The following is a 9,290-nucleotide window of genomic DNA, read 5'->3' as shown; positions in this document are numbered from 1 at the left end:
GAAGTGCAAGGACCACGGCTTCTACAGTAGAATCTCCTTTTCAGACCGTTTCTGAGGTCTGGTACATGTGTGTCTAGATTAGTTTAAGGCAAAGACATTAGTGTTGAGAACTGATTGTCACTGAAAGAAAGAAAAGTGCAGCTGCAGTGAAATGTGTCTTCAGGTCTGGATGAACATCGGCTCATGTTCCTTCAGTCAGAGCACTGATCTTCCTCTAAGCTGAAGGTTAAAGTTTAGCGACATCGCAGCCATCCTCAGGTGATCAGCTGCTTTTCTCTCCTGTGTAGAACACAAACCTGACTAACATCACAGTGGTCGGTACGTCTGAATGACGAAAAGGAACCAAAATGCTGCGTCTGATTAAGCAGCATCCTCAGGCAGATCCAGTCTTTGATTCTCTGCTACCTGGACTCAGATATTCTTTGAACAGTTACATTTACCCAAACTTGAAATAAGGCACTTCGTTTTGAAGGATTACGCGGCCGTTTGAAAGCAATTCAGCGTGATAAATATGAAGCAGCAGATAATAAATATTGGTCTGCATCAACAGTTTGTACAGCAGTTCACCGACGCTGCAGCCTCTGTCGGTCCTGAGTTCTGTCTCCTCACCGTCTGTCTGGTGGACGAGCCCGCCAGCCACCCTGAGGCTTCTTACAGCAGACTCTTGTTCAGCTCACAGAGCCGTCTCAAAGATCACGATGTTCCCGTCTGCCGTTTCTGCGTGTCCGTTTGGAACGTTAGCACGGCTTCGGCTGGTGTAAACCTGAAAAGATCATTTAGTTTGACCAGAGGGAGTGACAAAACTCTTCACTTTTCAACGTGTTTAAGTATCTCTGAGGGTGAAACTCACCTGCTTAGCTGCCAGCTGCAGAGCTGCAGCTTCCTGTTTGCCCGTCTGCTGGACCATCTTATAAAAGATGCCGTCTGGATGTTGAAGCAGGCTGTAAGGCTCGTCATAGGCGTGGATCTCCCCGGCATCCAGAACCTGGAAACAAAGTCAGTTCTCATTTTGGTAGCAGGTGAACGGTGGAGGAACTATTTAAATGTAGCCTCCACCTTTTTAAAAGACCAAATGTAACCGGACCCACTCCAACACAAGAGCAGAGGTGCTATGTTAACTTTACCTGGACAAATGTAGATAAAAGCAGCTGTGAAAAAAACTATTTGCCTCCAAGATTCCTCCACGATGACAGAAAGGCTGATCACAAACAGTCTACTGCAGTTGTTTCTGGTTTTGGGGTTGAACTACTTTTTCAGAGGAGCGATGAATGAGAATCACAAAGCTAAACTCCCTCAGCTCTGGTGTGGAATTAAACCTACTAATATCTCTGTGGCCACAAGGATTGGTCATGCTGCGAATGTGGACAAAAAAGCACGTCTGGTCGTACGCATTTCATTTCAGCTTTAACTTTTCTTTCTGTTAAAAGTGAGTTTTTCTGCCACTGTCGCCTCAGAGCTGCTCTGGAGGCTCAGATGGGTTCTGGAAAGCGTCTTGAGACAATCTGACCTGTAATTGGTGCTAAATGAATAAAATAGAAGTGATAAAGGTTTTCAATGAATTGCCATTTTAAAAAAACTTCATTTTGCGTTCTATGGGTTCCCTCTGTTTAACCTCCTGTTGTCCTCATTTACAGGCAGCAAAAATATTGTTTCCTTGTCTGAAAAAATACAAAAATTCAGCCAAAAAATTCCCCAAGTTTGTGAAAATTTGGAAAACCTTCAGGAAGAAAATTCCAGTAATTGCTTAAAAGTTTCCCCAAAAAGTCTTATTTAAAAATAACACTCAAATTTGGCAAGAAAATTCTTGTAAATATTTTCTAAAAAAAATGAGTAAAAATCTTCCCAAAAAAATCCTAAAAATATCTAAAGTGATTCCATTTATATATCATTAAAACTTCTAATATTTTTCTTTAAGAACATTCACATAAAAATCTACCAAAATTCAGCAAAATTTCCTGGATTTTGGTGGATTTTTTCTGAATGTTCTCAAACATTTTTAACATTTCTTTTTTTCCACCAAAAATGTTCAAAGATTTCCCAAAAATGTTGAAAATGTGGCCATCAGAAGGTTGACTGTGAAAATATATACATTTTTCCACATTTTCAAACTTTAAAAGGTCAGTTTTGACCCACAGGACGACACGAGGGTTAATCTTAAATAAATATGAGTTTGAAACGTGAGAAATATGCTAAAATAGAAGCGCTGTTTGCTGGAGAGAAACCTTCACAGCTGTTGATGGTCACTAAATGTTCTTGTGTCACATCTGGCTGTCCTTCAGTAATCAGATTACTATCACAGAGTAACTCACCAGAATGCGGTCGCTGTCTATGATGGTGTTGAGGCGGTGAGCGATGGTGAGAACGGTGCATTCTCTGAACTTGTCCCGGATCGTTTTCTGGATCAGCTCGTCGGTCCTGCGGGAACAGACGGTTTACGACACAGAAATGCATGTTAGGAAGTCGAGTGTTTGATAAGAAGCTGAAATGTTTGTTGAAATTCTACTTGAAGAGGGTTGTTGGGATGTTTGGGTACGAAGCAAGAAGATCCGAGATGAGGTCAATCTTACAAAACCACATTTAGAATTCGTTACCGAGCCAAAAAAATATCACCAGAGCTCCACTCTGGCATTCTGGGAATCCATGTTAAAGGTTGAACATCTCTAGAACATCAAACCAGCAGCACATGCATCAGATGGAGGTCACAGACACTTCTGTCATCCATCACTTCATCCATCAGGACCAACAAAGAGTGGAAAGGCAGTTCATGGTTTCCTTTCTGCTAAAGACTGAAATGGAAATCCACCTGCAGCACTGCTTTCTTTGGATGCTTTCCACAGCACTGATCCAACAAAATAAGCCTCATGAAGACAACATGAAGACGGCTTGGAACGACGACACTAAATAAAATAAACCCAACGATTCTCCTCCATTAGTTCATACTTAGAGGAATGTCCCAGGCCCAATGCCACACTCGTCTGAAGATTTTACTGTATTTTTAGTGGCCAGTGTTTGGTTTTTCTGTCTGTGGGCGACACCGAGCTCCTAAAACAGCTTCTGACGGAAAACATTTCATTGAGACTGAAAATACGAAAATTCTCCAATCTGAAAACATGTTAATGACCAAAAAATCTACCAAATTATTCACAGAACTTAGTTGGCAAAGAAGTAAATTCTGAAGGGATTTCCTAAATTCAGTCTGAATTAACCTGGACTGAATCTGTAGAATCCACTTCTGGTTTGTTCCTGTTTTTTCTTTAAACCCGTGTCTGATTACAAACTGAGGTTTTTCCCTCAAGCTGTGCATGGAGGGACCAACATGTCTGAGGGCGTGTTGACGACAGCGGAGGACTCCACACATCCCACTTATTCATCTTAAATCAGAAGATACATTCACTTAATAGACATTTAGCAGATGGAGGGACTTGTTTGAAGACAATCTTGTTTTAACCCTCGTGTCGTCCGGTGGGTCAAATTGACCCATTTTAAAATTTGAAAATGTGGAAAAAACATTTTTACAGTGAAAACTTCCACATTTTCAAAATTTTGGGAGAATTTTTTTGGACATTTTTTGATGGGAAAAAAAGAAATGTTAAAAATAAAGTTTTTTGAGAACATTCGGCAAAAAATTAACCAATTTTTTTTTAAATTGGTTATTTTTTTTCTGAATGTTCTTCAAGAAAATATTAGAAGTTTTACTGATAAAAACGTAATAACTTCAGATATTTTTAAGATTTTTGGAAGATTTTTTTACTTTTTTTTAATTTTTTTTTACAATTTTCATTTTTTAATTTTTTATTTCTTGCCAAATTAATTTCTTTAAAATAAACATTTTAAGGAAAACTTTTAAGGAAATTTCTTCCTGAAGATTTTTCAAATTTTTATAAATTTGGGGAAATTTTTTTTCTGAAAAGGCAACAATATTTTTTGGGGCTGTAAATGAGGACAACAGGAAGGTTAAAACACCTAAGCTTGACAATCCTGGTAAAATAGAGCTTAAAAAAATCCCCAGCTAATTTTAAGATCTCAATATTCTAAATATCACATCTTATTTCAAGAAATCTGACAAAGACATTTTTTAACTTGTTCTATTGGCAGATTTTTTTCACTTATTTCAAGGTAAAAGTTCTTTGAAACAAGTCTTTTTTCTTGTTTTTAGAGGAGCATTTTTTCCCGTGTAATGTTGCACGTTTAGCAAAAACACTTCAGCATCTGTCAGATCAGAATCTACAAACACTTGAATTTGTGGCTCATCGTGTTCGGTTCGTATTTGGACCGTTACCGGTAAAATAACGTACCTGGGGTCCACGTTGGCCGTGGCCTCGTCGATAATGAGGACGCGGTTCTTCCTCAGGATGGCTCTGGCCAAACACACCAGCTGCCTCTGGCCCACGCTGAAGTTGGAGCCCGACTCGGCCAGAACCGTCTCCAGCTTCCTGGGCAGCTCCTCCACAACAGACTTCAGCTGGACCTGCAGGAAACGTTCAGGGACTCAGTGACGAGGAAACTCTGAGCGCTACGCAGCAGAAAACAAACGTCTACACTGCTCTGTGTCTGCAGAAGTAAATCTGAATCCTACAACACAGAAACACAACGGGCCTCATCTGTTTACAGTTTGGGACATTAAGTCAAGAGAATTAGCAAACAATAGTTCAGTTTTTTGGGTCTTAAACAGTGGGTGTGGCTCACTGACCTCCTGCAGAGCGTTCCACAGTTCTTCATCCGTGTGCTGGTTGAAGGGGTCCAGGTTCTTCCTCATGGAGCCTGTAAACAGAACCGGATCCTGGAACACAACAGAGGGGACAGGTCAGAGAGGGATCCTCCTCTGGTAACCACGGTAACCACGGTAACCACCATGTCTGTGTAGGTTCTCATTCATCCAGGTCATGGTTATCCAAAGTAGTTTAAATCAATCCACTGGACTTTAAGAAAGTACCTTGAAGACGTTTCACCTCTTCAGTTCTGGTGGTGGTTGGTGTTGCCTCAGCTTTCAAACCTCTGTGAGGTGTGTCCAGTTAAATGCAGCAAGGAATGCTCAGATCTCTACATAGGGGAAACCAAACAACCACTTAACAAGCGCATGGCTCAACACAGGAGAGCCACTTCCTCAGGACAGGATTCGGCAGTCTTCCTTCACCTTAAGGAAGAAGGACACTCGTTTCAGGACACCAATGTTCAGACTTTGGACAGGGAGGACAGATGGTTTGAGAGAGGAGTGAAAGAAGCCTTCCATGTCAAAGTAGAGAAGCCATCTCTGAACGGGGGGGTGGTCTGTGACATCATCTTTCGCCAATTTACAATCAGGTCCTTTCAAAACTCCCCAAAAGAACGACTCAGCAGACTCATGCTAATGACCACCATTAGCACACGAGGGCTCAGTGACATCTGTGCATTTCAACGACCCCCACCATACTCACAACGACCATCGTTGAGTAGTCAGATGAGTTTTAGTAATCGGTCGTTGAAACAAGCCTGGACACACCTCACAGAGGTTTAAAAGCTGAGGCAACACCAACCACCACAGAACTAAAGAAGCCTCTTGGATGAGAGGGTGAAACGTCTTCAAGGAACTTTCTTAAAGTCTAGTGGATTGATTTAAACTACTTTGGACGGTAACCATGGAAACTCTGCAGAAAGATGACTGGATCGTCAAGAACTTCAAGGAGAAAGGTTCAATGGTTGTGAAGAAGGATTCAAGGTTCCAACAGAACAGGTGATGGCAGTGACAGGAGGTCTGCTGTGTCTTACCTGAGGGATAATAGACATCTTCTGACGCAGGTCGTGGAGGGCCGGATCTCTGAGGTCACGATGCCGTCGATGGAGATCTCCCCTGAGGTTCTGCCAGGCGGAACAGAGCCGAGACCAGAGAGCTTTTCCAGCACCCGTTCTTCCCACAATACCGACCTGACGGACAGCAGAGAATGACAAGCTGAGGTCTGACGCTCAGTTCTGATGAACGGCAGTCCGGCGCTCTGAGAATCAAACACATCTGACCTTCTCTTTGGGCCGGGAACACGGCGCTCATGTTGTGCAGCACCGTCGGTCCGTCAGGACTGTAGGAGAAGCTGACCTGGTCAAACAGTCACCAGGCCTTTACTGGGCCAGTTTAGGGGAGGACGCCTGTGGGTTTCCCAGGGTGCTTCACTCTCCAGTTCAGAGTACTCTACCACCCGCTCCACTGAGGTCATCTGAGGACAGAAATGAACCTCAATGACGACATTTCAAAGCACATTATAGATATAGTATATATATTTTATTGCTATCTGTTATCGTTTTATCCCAAGAAGGAGATGCACTCAAAATTTCATTCTACATTTGTCCAATGACAATAAAGGCATTTGATTGGATTTAAACAATAAAATCTTTCAGGCATTCATGGAAATGAGTCAGATCCAGACATGTTTATAGACCCAGTAATATCACTTCTAATCTGATCAAAGCCAGCATCTCACCATGTTCTCCACCTCTGCGCTCTGCCGGACGCCCCACTGAAACATGCCGGTCAGAGTGACGGCGTAGCTCAGAGCCAAACCAACGGAGCCGGCGTCCAGCTCTGACAAGACCAGAAAAACAATTTAACCACAGTTCACTCTGCTGCTGCCTCTCATGGAGTACATGTTTTCATTCAATGTGGACTATTTCACAGACACTGGCGCCCCCTGGTGGTGGAACATCACCGTGGAGGACAGCCATCAAAGTCCAGTGTTCAAAGCTTAAAGTCTTCCTTACGGTCTCGGAGCAGCACACAGCCAAAAGTGGTCACGGTGACGAAAACGGCGCAGATGAAATCGAGGCGGACGGCGAACCAGCGAGAAGTCGTCAGGAAGAGAAACCACGCTTCTGCTCAGGACAGAAAACAGTCAGTGACGCCGCAGAAACACGGAGCATTGAAGTGCAGAAAGACAGTGAAGAAAACCTGAGTGCAGATCCTGGTGGGCGTCAAACGCTTTCTGGAATCTCTCCTCAGCCCCGAAGGCTCGGATCGTCCACAGGCCCTGAAGAGACGAGGACAGGTGGGAGAAGACGGGACTCCGAGCTGCAGGACGACCGATGAGGAGACAGATGATCAGAAGATACGACTGACAGGGTTTCATACAGCCTTAGAAACACGCTAAGTCCTTTAACCCCCAACAGTTCTCTGGGTTTCATGCTCCTGTCCTACTGTGGGTTCATTTTCAGTGCAGAATAAAGTCCTGCACCGCTTTGGAAGCAGACAAAAAACATGGCTGGATGTAGAGAGAACTGACAAATGTCTTCGGTGCAGCATCTTGATGAATCACTGTACAGAACTGTTAAAAGCCCAGAACCAACATGTTCATTTCTCCTTTTGAAAGGCCCACAGGAGTTCCCTGAAACATGCAGACTTTACACCATGTACACCCCTGTCAAAAGTTTTAGGACACTTTCTCATTCAAATCAACTAGAACCTGTCCTAAAACTTTTGACAGGGGGTGTAGATCTATTACTGTAATTTATTGTCAGATTTGTTCAAACGCTCTTGCTGTGGGATTACTGGATCGGTGAAGTCAGTCTGGCTTCTCAGTTACAATGAGAGCAAAACATTGACGTGTACAATGAAGAGATTTTCATTAAAAACGCTCATTTCGGTTTACAATTGGTTTTCCTTTTCAACAAACTGAAAATCATGATTAACTGAAATAAATTTACTTTTTTAAGTAAAAGCTTTTAACCCCACCGGCAGGTTTGTGGGAGTTCTAATGGACAAGAAAGAACTGTGGATGTGTAAGCAGCTAACAGAGCAAGTCATTAACTGGGAAACTCACTGGTGGACTCGAGGCGTTTGATGTTTCTGGAGGTCTGCAGGAAGTAACGACGCAAGAAGACGAAGACGATGAGAAGAGGAACCACGGCGATGAGGATCCACGGGATCACCGACGCTGCAACAGCAATGACCCCAAGAACCTGCAGGAACACCTGAACAGAGACAAACATAAAGAAGAGGAAAATGAGAGGCAGCAACAGGTCACACCACTGCTGGAGCCAATGAACACCAAGTTAAGCAGGAACCAGTCTTTGTCCCGGCAGATGTTCTGCTCTAAAACAGTTTCCACCGCTCAAGAAGCCGGTCATGTTGGAGAATGTTGGATTAAAACAGTTTTGGAGCAATAAATGCACAGACTAGAGAAACCCAAGCGACTGTCTCAGGCTCTCCTCATCAGATGTGGGAAAGTTTGTCGGCTCATCAGTTATTTAAGTCCTGAGGCTGAAACAGAGGTAGCCGTATGTATGGGAGTATTTTATCATTTCCTTCATTTATTTTTACTCATTCATCACATGCTGTGCATTCTCTCTGGTTTTAGGAGCATGTGTTCTGGTTTGCTTTTGCCTCGTCTAAAAAATTCTCCCACAGGAGATAATAAAGTTTATCTGACCTTAAATGAATTGTCAGATAAAGTTGGAGTATTTATCATGACAATGGAAATGATTGTTTTCACATCTACACTAACACAGATAAAAACATCTACTTCAACGTGTGAGCCTCATTCCTCTCCGTTTGTTTCACTTTGTGCCTTCAGACGGACACGAAGAAGTCAAAGTCAGTTAAACTCCCACCAGGAATTCATGACGATTAAGTGTCAGGAAAAGGACCGACACCGTTCACCCTTTCTGAGGTTACAGAGAAGACTTAATGAGGCCGGTTCTAACCTGAATGAAGTCCACAAAAGTCCACGGCATGTTGGAGTCCAGCTGGCCGATGTCCTTAGAAAACCTGTTTAAGATCCTTCCTGCAGTAAAACAGAAAAAAATACTGTCAGACCTGAAACGGGTAAGTTTATCCAACATGGAACCTCATCTGGTCTTTGGACAACTTTTTAATTCTTGGTTGTATTGTTCCCTCATATTTTTTTTTGACAATTTATAATCAGTAAAATCAGCATTAAGAGATCAAACAAAAGGAGGAATACATCCAAACCTCCCAGCTTCAAATGAACACTGACTGATAGCTGAACACTAATGAAGGCTTCTGCTGCCTCTGCCTCACCGATGGGTTGATGTCAAAGAAGCGTACGGGCGTTCTGAGGATGGTCTTGAACATGCCGTTGTGCAGCGACTGAGCACACCTCACCAGCAGTTGAACAGAACCAGATTCCTCATGAAGCCAAAGATGATGGTGGCTCCGGTCAGACCTGGACAGCAGAACATTCTGTCAGCAACAGGTCAAGAAGCAAACCCTGCAAAAACACAGCAGGCGTTCACCGATTCACCTGCGTAGATCCCCAGGTAGAAATCTCTGTCCAGGGTGGCGTTTGTGACGGTGGAGTTCAGTCATC

At 43.1% G+C, this 9,290-nt stretch overlaps 1 pseudogene; it reads right to left on the bottom strand.

The window, feature by feature from the left end:
- Positions 1-559: 559 nt before the first annotated feature.
- On the bottom strand, positions 560-8,817 carry LOC127532170 (ATP-binding cassette sub-family C member 4-like; annotated as a pseudogene).
- Between the last annotated feature and the right edge of the window lie 473 nt (positions 8,818-9,290).

This window comes from Acanthochromis polyacanthus, chromosome 22 (genome assembly GCF_021347895.1).
Source record: "Acanthochromis polyacanthus isolate Apoly-LR-REF ecotype Palm Island chromosome 22, KAUST_Apoly_ChrSc, whole genome shotgun sequence".
Taxonomy (NCBI): domain Eukaryota; kingdom Metazoa; phylum Chordata; class Actinopteri; family Pomacentridae; genus Acanthochromis; species Acanthochromis polyacanthus.
Note: the sequence above shows the minus strand (reverse complement) of the source record. Positions and strands in the feature narration are given on the sequence as shown.